This window comes from Geotrypetes seraphini, chromosome 6, assembly GCF_902459505.1.
Source record: "Geotrypetes seraphini chromosome 6, aGeoSer1.1, whole genome shotgun sequence".
Taxonomy (NCBI): Eukaryota; Metazoa; Chordata; class Amphibia; order Gymnophiona; family Dermophiidae; genus Geotrypetes; species Geotrypetes seraphini.
In genome coordinates, this window is record NC_047089.1 from 232,692,542 (window position 1) to 232,700,564 (window position 8,023).

An 8,023-nucleotide genomic window follows, 5' to 3' on the forward strand; every position below is an offset into this window, starting at 1 on the left:
GAATAAAGGTGACACTTAGGAGACTGATTTGTGCACAGAGGGTAAAGGTTGGTAATCTACTACTACTACTTATCATTTCTAAAACACTGAAAGGTGTAGCCAAACAGGTTGAAAAGGTGACAGCAAAAGCTAGAAGGATGCTGGGTTGCATAGGGAGAGGTATGGCCAGTAGGAAAAAGGAGGTATTGATGCCCCTGTATAAGACTTTGTTGAGACCTCATTTAGAATATTGTGTACAATACTGGAGGCCGCACCTTCAAAAAGATATAAAAAGGATAGAGTTGGTCCAGCGGAAGGCTACTAAAATGGTGTGTGGTCTTCATCATAAGGCGTATGTGGACAGACTTAAAGATCTCAATCTGTATATTTTGGAGGAAAGGCGGGATAGGGGAGATATGATAGAGACGTTTAAATACCTACATGGCATAAATGCGCATGAGTCGAATCTCTTTCATTTGAAAGGAAACTCTGCAATGAGAGGGCATAGGATGAGTTTAAGAGGTGATAGGCTCTGGAGTAATCTAAGGAAATACTTTTTTACAGAAAGGGTGATAGATGCATGGAACAGTCTCCCAGAAGAGGTAGTGGAGACAGAGACTGTGTCTGAATTCAAGAGGGCCTGGGATAGGCACGTGGGATCTCTCGGAGAGCGAAAGAGATCATGGTTACGGCGGATGGGCCGACTAGATGGGCCATTTGGCCTTTATCTGCCATCATGTTTCTATGTTTCTATGCAGCACTGTACATGTGCAATATTCTAAGTGAGCTATTAAAAGTAATACAGTGATGCTAAGTTACCCAGTTCCAGATGGGAGACTTTTTAACTAGTCCTGATTTTGAGCAGCGTGGATCTGTAGTCCTTAATTCTACCCACTGAAATCAGTGCTGCAGGTCCCTTAATGCCCCAGATGGGGGTTGTCATAAATTAAGGCCTGGCCTAAAATCTCCCTCCTGGAAATGGTTAGCTTAGCAGCTTTGGTTCTGGGGAGCCATCATTCTATAGGGTGAGAGGGAGGCAGCCTGGAGTCATGTGTTCGAGACAGATGAGTTTCCGTCAGCCTCACCCAGTACCAAGAAATGCAGTGTGGGGCTAGGGAAATGTGGCAAAAATCGGCTGCTAACATTAAGTTAAGTATGCTACAGCTTAAAAATGAACAAAAGTTATTAAAATACATAAAAATAAAAAAGGTAGAAAACATTGATCCTATGACGATCGGGTTTTTTTGTGATTTGGTTCACATAAACCATAAGGGTTCTCTAGCCCTCTGAGGATCAAAAAAAGAAGACATTGGAGTGTCAGCATCTATTAGATTTAGAACTGTCTAACATAATAACATAGTAGATGACGGCAGATAAAGACCCGAATGGTCCATCCAATCTGCCCAACCTGATTCAATTTAATTTTTTTTTTTTTTTTAATTTTTCTTCTTAGCTATTTCTGGGCGAGAATCCAAAGCTTTACCCGGTACTGTGCTTGGGTTCCAACTGCCGAAATCTCTGTTAAGACTTACTCCAGCCCATCTACACCCTCCCAGCCATTGAAGCCCTCCCCTGCCCATCCTCCACCAAACGGCCATACACAGACACAGACCGTGCAAGTCTGCCCAGTAACTGGCCTAGTTCAATATTTAATATTATTTTCTGATTCTAAATCTTCTGTGTTCATCCCACGCTTCTTTGAACTCAGTCACAGTTTTACTCTCCACCACCTAACTTGTGTAACCTAACAGGGTTCATTCCTGTCATAGTATGCATAGAACCAATCCAGTTGCAGAGAATTCAATATTCTAAACTCCTTATTAGTTTCTATGAGATATGATTCATATTATGCACATTTCGTTCCTACTGATCTGGATTTAAGCATAGGCAACTGCCTCAGGTGCCAAATTCTAATCCAAAACACTTGCATATCAAAGCAAATTTCCCCATAAGAAATCATGGAAACTCAGACAATTCGTTCCACAACCCAAAAACTTTAATACAAAATACTGTACGTACTCGTATTGCAAGACCTCGCTCGTTTAGAACAGCCACTACATTCCTGGGGGCTTCAGGGTAAAGTAGCACTGTTCGCCGACGACACCAAACTGTGTAACATAGTAAGTGAAAGCAACCTCAAGGATAGTATGACGCAGGATCTGATCACGTTGGAAAACTGGTCCTCGACATGGCAGCTGGGCTTCAACGCTAAAAAATGTAAAGTCATGCATCTCGGCAGCGGAAATCCATACAGAACATACTCCTTGAATGGAGAAACGCTAACTAGGACTTCAGAGGAACGGGACTTGGGGGTAATCATCAGTGCAGACATGAAGGCTGCCAAACAAGTAGAGAAGGCCTCATCTAAGGCAAGGCAAATGATGGGATGTATCAATAGAAGCTTCGTCAGCCGCAAACCTGAAGTCATAATGCCACTCTACAGAACCATGGTGAGACCTCATCTGGAATACTGTGTGCAATTCTGGAGGCCACATTACCGGAAAGATGTGCTTCGAGCTGAGTCGGTCCAGCGGATGGCCACTAGGATGGTTGCCGGACTCAAGGGTCTCTCATACCAAGAAAAACTGGGCAAACTGCAGCTCTATACCCTAGAGGAGCGCAGGGAAAGGGGTGACATGATTGAGACATTTAAGTACGTCACAGGTCATGTCGAGGTGAAAAACGATATATTCTTTCCCAAGGGATCCTCGGTCACAAGGGGGCACCCGCTCAAACTCAGAGGAGGATAAATTTAGTGGTGACACCAGGAAGTATTTCTTCACAGAAAGGGTGGTAGATCACTGGAACAAACTTCCGGTGCAGGTGATCAAGGCCACCAGCGTGCTCGACTTTAAGAATAAATGGGACATCCACGTGGGATCCCTACGAAGGTCGAGTTAAGGAACTAGGTCATTAGCACTCAGACTTAATGGGGTGGGTCAATAGAGTGGGCAGACTTGATGGGCTGTAGCCCTTTTCTGCCGTCATCTTTCTATGTTTCTATGTTTCTACGTCAGAGAGAGAAGAACCATCGGCTTAATTGTGATGATGTGATGTGTGTATTCTATAAGTACTTGTATTGCAAGACATTGCTTGTTAATCAAGTTAAAATTTAATAAAATGTTTAGCTTGTCTTGCAAACCAAGTTACTTGCAATCCAAGGTTTTACTGTATTTCAAAAAGGAACACTGTGACATTCTAACTAGAGCACAGGTGTCAAAGTCGGTCCTTGAGGGCCGGAATCCAGTCGGGTTTTCAGGATTTCCCCAATGAATCTGCATGAGATCTATGTGCATGCACTGCTTTCAATGCATATTCATTGGGGAAATCCTGAAAACCCAACTGGATTACGGCCCTCGAGGAGGGACTTTGACACCCCTGAACTAGAGGATGACACGGGGACAAATTTGTCCCCATCCCCTGCAGGAACTCAGTCTCCCCATCCTGTCCCTGTGAGTTTTATCGCTGCCCCTGTCCTTGCTTCATTCCTGTAAGCTCTGCCTTAACTGTACAAGCCTCGAACACTTATGATTTTGAAGTGTTTGAGGCTTGTGCAGATAAGGACGGAGCTTAGAGGAATGGGGCAGGGACAGGAAAAGACCTCGCGGGGACAGGACGGGAAAATGAGTTCCCGCGGGGATGGGAAATTTTGTCTCCGTGCTATTCTCTAATTCTAACCTCCTCTAGTTCTATTTGTGGGCACCAGATGATCACACCCATCACTTTCTTCCTGTAGAAGTGTAGTGAATGCCTCCAGTCTCTTAGGTCTCTCCGGCTGCAGTTGTGACCCAGTGGTAGTATCAAGGGGAACAAGACAATTATCCCTGGCTGTCTTGCAATAGGGCAGGGGCATTCAAAGCCTGGACCTCAAACCCAATTCCTGTGGACCATGACAATGTCCCCTTCTTCCTGTTTGCATATAGCTGTTTGTCCGAGCTGGGCAACCGTCCATTACTAGTGATCAGTGGGAGCTGTAGTTTGGGAATTGGCTGCAAACCTGGTGCAGCAAAGTGATGGGCTACAAATTCTAGTGGGCAATGCGTTTGGTTCCTTCTGTAGTTTATCTCAGCAGGCAGTGTGCAGAATCCCAGCTGGCAGTGAGCACGGTTCCTTGTGTAGTGTATACCAGCAGACAGCATGGGAAGTCCCAACAAGCAGTGATATCGGGATGATTAGAGGCAGGAATGGGGAATGTGTGAGGTGGTGATGACAGTCTCTGTAGAGTGGTACCACCACGGAGATGCAGGAAGGGGGAGTATGGCTTCAGCATCGTTCATCACCGTGGGATAAACACAGAGGATCTCTAATTAGAAAACCAATGGTATAAATTAAAGAACTAAGGCTGGTATTGGACAGACTTGTACGGTTTGTGTCCCATATATGGTGATTCGGTGTAGGATGGGCTGGGGAGGGCATCAATGGGAACGCCACTAACTTGGAACATGAGGGTCTCTTGTACGAAGAGAGACTGAACAAATTGCAGCTCTACACTCTCGAGGAACGTAGGGAGAGGGGAGACATGATCGAAACATTTAAGTACCTCATGGGACGTGTCGAAGTGGAAGATGATATTTTCTTTCTCAAGGGACCCTCGGCCACAAGAGGGCACCTGCTCAAACTCAGGGGCAGAAAATTTCATGGCGACACCAGAAAATATTTCTTCACAGAGAGAGTGGTTCCAGTGCAGGTGATCGAGGCAGACAGCGTGCCAGACTTTAAGAATAAATGGGATACCCATGTGGGATCCCTACGAGGGTCAAGATAAGGAAATTGGGTCATTAGAGCATAGACAGGGGGTGGGTAAGTAGAGTGGGCAGACTTGATGGGCTGTAGCCCTTTTCTGACATCATCTTCTATGTTTCTATGAGGACGTTACTGGACAGACTTTACGGTAGATATCAGTTGGATAGACTGGAGTGAGCTTAGATGGTTCAGCAGTTGGAACCTAGGACATTACCAGGTGGACTTTGATCTATGGCCCAGAAATATCAAAGAAGAGACAAGTTAATTTAATCATGTATTCTAATGAGAATAACTAATGGACCGTTCAGGTCTTTATCTGCCATCATTTACTATGCTAATGAGGTGCTAGTGCACCAAAGTAGTTTAGAAACAAAAAAAAAAATCAAGTAGTCAAAGCAGGACAGTCTGTCTGAAAAACAATCCAACTTAGCTGAGCGTAGGATGGGAATGCATAAAATCTGGTGGGCCGAGGGATCACAATCCCAGAGTTCAATCACCACACTTATCACGGAAATCAGCAGAGACCAAGGTGCAATTGATAACTGGAACTGTACAGTTCACTTTTTGGAATACTGGCACTGTTTATGATAAGGTCAACATAAGAACACTTTAATTATGCCTCCCAATCTCTTCACTCCACTCCTTTGTACATGTGGTGAGCCGCTGCAGGGTACCGCCTTCTTTCCTCAGCCCGGGACCACTTTTTCTTTCCCGCCAATGCGAAACACTCCACAAAGGCTCTGCAATAGACAGGGTCTTTTCACGCACTGTTACCATCTGAGATGGATCTTCACACACTCCTTGTTCTGTCCTCTCCTCGTGACCACTTGGAAAAGTAAAGTCTTGAATACTCTCTCTTGATGAAACTCTCCGGGTTCCACTTTCTCTCCTCTCACTCAGTTGTCTGCTCTTCTGGCAAACCCTCACAGCCTTTCCCTCCACAATAGTCAGCACCTTCAGGAGTCTTCCTCAGAACTAGGGCTCCGGCAGGAAAATCAGGATAAGCAAAAGCCCTGATCTTATTCCTCATAAGAACTGGGACAGACCGAAGGTCCATCAAGCCCAGTATCCTGTTTTCAACAGTGGCTAAACCAGGTCCCAAGTACCAGGCAGAAAACCAGAGCTGAGATTGTGATGTCATAAAGCCATATTCCACCAATGCCTAAGAGCCAGCCTCATCAGTGATGTCACAATGGCTTGATTGTCCTATACTTGACTCACATAAGAACATAAGCGTTGCCATACTGGGGCAGACCAAAGGTCCATCAAGCCCAGTATCCTGTTTCCAACAGTGGCCAAACCAGGTCTCAAGTACCAGGAAGAAAACCAGAGCTGAGATTGTGATGTCACAAAGCCTTATACCACCAATGCCTAAGAGCCAGCCTCATCAGTGATGTCACAATGGCTTTATTGTCTTATACAGTACTTGGCTCACATAAGAGTTGCAATACTGGGACAGACTGAAGGTCCATCAAGCCTAGCGTATATCCTGGTGTAAAGTGCTGCTGTACGTTCTCATTACTTATAAAATTACTCTTACGGCCTCTTGTACCAAGCTGAATAGCGCGGGCTGGCATGGTAAATGTGCCAAAGCTCACTGGGATTGAATGGGCTTCAGTGCATTTGCCACACAGCACTTATTACCGCAGCTTGATAAAAGAGGCCCTCATTGCGTCTTTGCCTCCAACAAAATTTGCAGCTCTGTAGATTTGTCAAGTGTGCAGAACAGTTCTCAAAACCCAGAATGAATTTCAGATTTCCATCATCAGTGGCAATATCAGAGCCTTACTGAGCTGTACTTTGAAAAAAGGCACGATAACTTCCAGGGCCATTATTCAAATAGAACTGGGCTCTATTTAACGCTTATGGGGAAAAATGCATTACCACATATGTTCCTAAATGTTATTTAAACCAGTGTTCTTCAACCTTTTTACACCTATGGACCGGCAGAAATAAAATAATTATTTTGTGGACCGGCATCGGTCCGCAGAACAGCGGTTGAAGAACACTGGGATAAGTCGTGGGCCAGACCCTGCCCATCTCTACCCAATCTCCACCCCAGCCCCTGCCCCCATAGTCCTAATTGTAACACTATTTTTTCCATTCATATATACACACAATATAATCTTATTAACAATGCATTGATCGCACAGCGGACTTGGGCCTGATGCTGGACTGGCAGGAAATTTCTGTGGACCGGTGGTTGAAGAACACCGATTTAAACCACAGAAGAACATATGCATTCCTATACTGGGACAGACCACAGATCCATCCAGTGGCGTAGTAAGGGGGAGCGGGGCGATCCACCCCAGGCGCCATTTTGCAGCACCCCTCCTCCTCTCTGCCCCCCACCCACCACCCCACTCCTCTTCTTGCGCTCCCCTTGCCTTCCCCGTACCTTTTTTACTTCCCCGGCACAAACTTGCTGTTCGCATCGGCATTAGCACTCTGTCTGACGTCACTTCCAGGACCCGCGCCTAGGAAGTGACATCAAAGGGCGAGCTGCTCACGCTGAAGTTAAAAAGGTACCGGGAAAGGGAAAAGAGGCGTGTGGGTGGAAGGGGGGGGGGAAGAGGATGGGAGAGGGGCGCCACCACCTCAGGGCGCCTCTCACCCTTACTGCGCCACTGGATCCATCAATCCCAGTATCCTGTTTCCAACGGGGGCTAATCCAGGTCATGAATATCTAGCAAGATCCCAAAGCAGTAAACAGATTTTAGGCTGCTTATCCTAAAAAAAAAAAAAATAAATAAAAGCCTGCATCTTGAACATCTTCTCCACAGTTTTCTTGCTTTTGCTGTTGTTGTGTTGCATGTATTTACAAAAAAAATGTTTAAAAATTATTTTAAAAAAAGGTGCGGGGAAAGGGAAGTGGCGTACGCACAGCGGGGAAGAGGGTGGCGGAGGGGAGCCAGCACCCCAGATGCCGCTTACCCTTACTGCACCACTGCACGCACTAAAGGCACGTCTTAGGCGTAGTTGTTAAAACGCCACCATTTGCACCTCCCTTGTCTTTCCTTCCCATCAATCCAAAAACACCTATGACATGCGCATATCTCGCACTCCAATAAGGCGTGCCTACAGCATAGCTTTTTCCCAGAGCATGCACACATCTATGCCTCTTTCCGGGGACTATTCAGCGCATGTGCCGATCGCTGTCACCGGCGACTCTTCTCGTGTAAATTTGGCAACCCTCCGTGAACCTCTGCGGACCTCGTTTGCATGTGTGGTTCTTCGAGAATGACTTGTCTTTTTGAAATCGTTACATTTATGGCCGTGACGGTGGCCCATCGGATTTTGC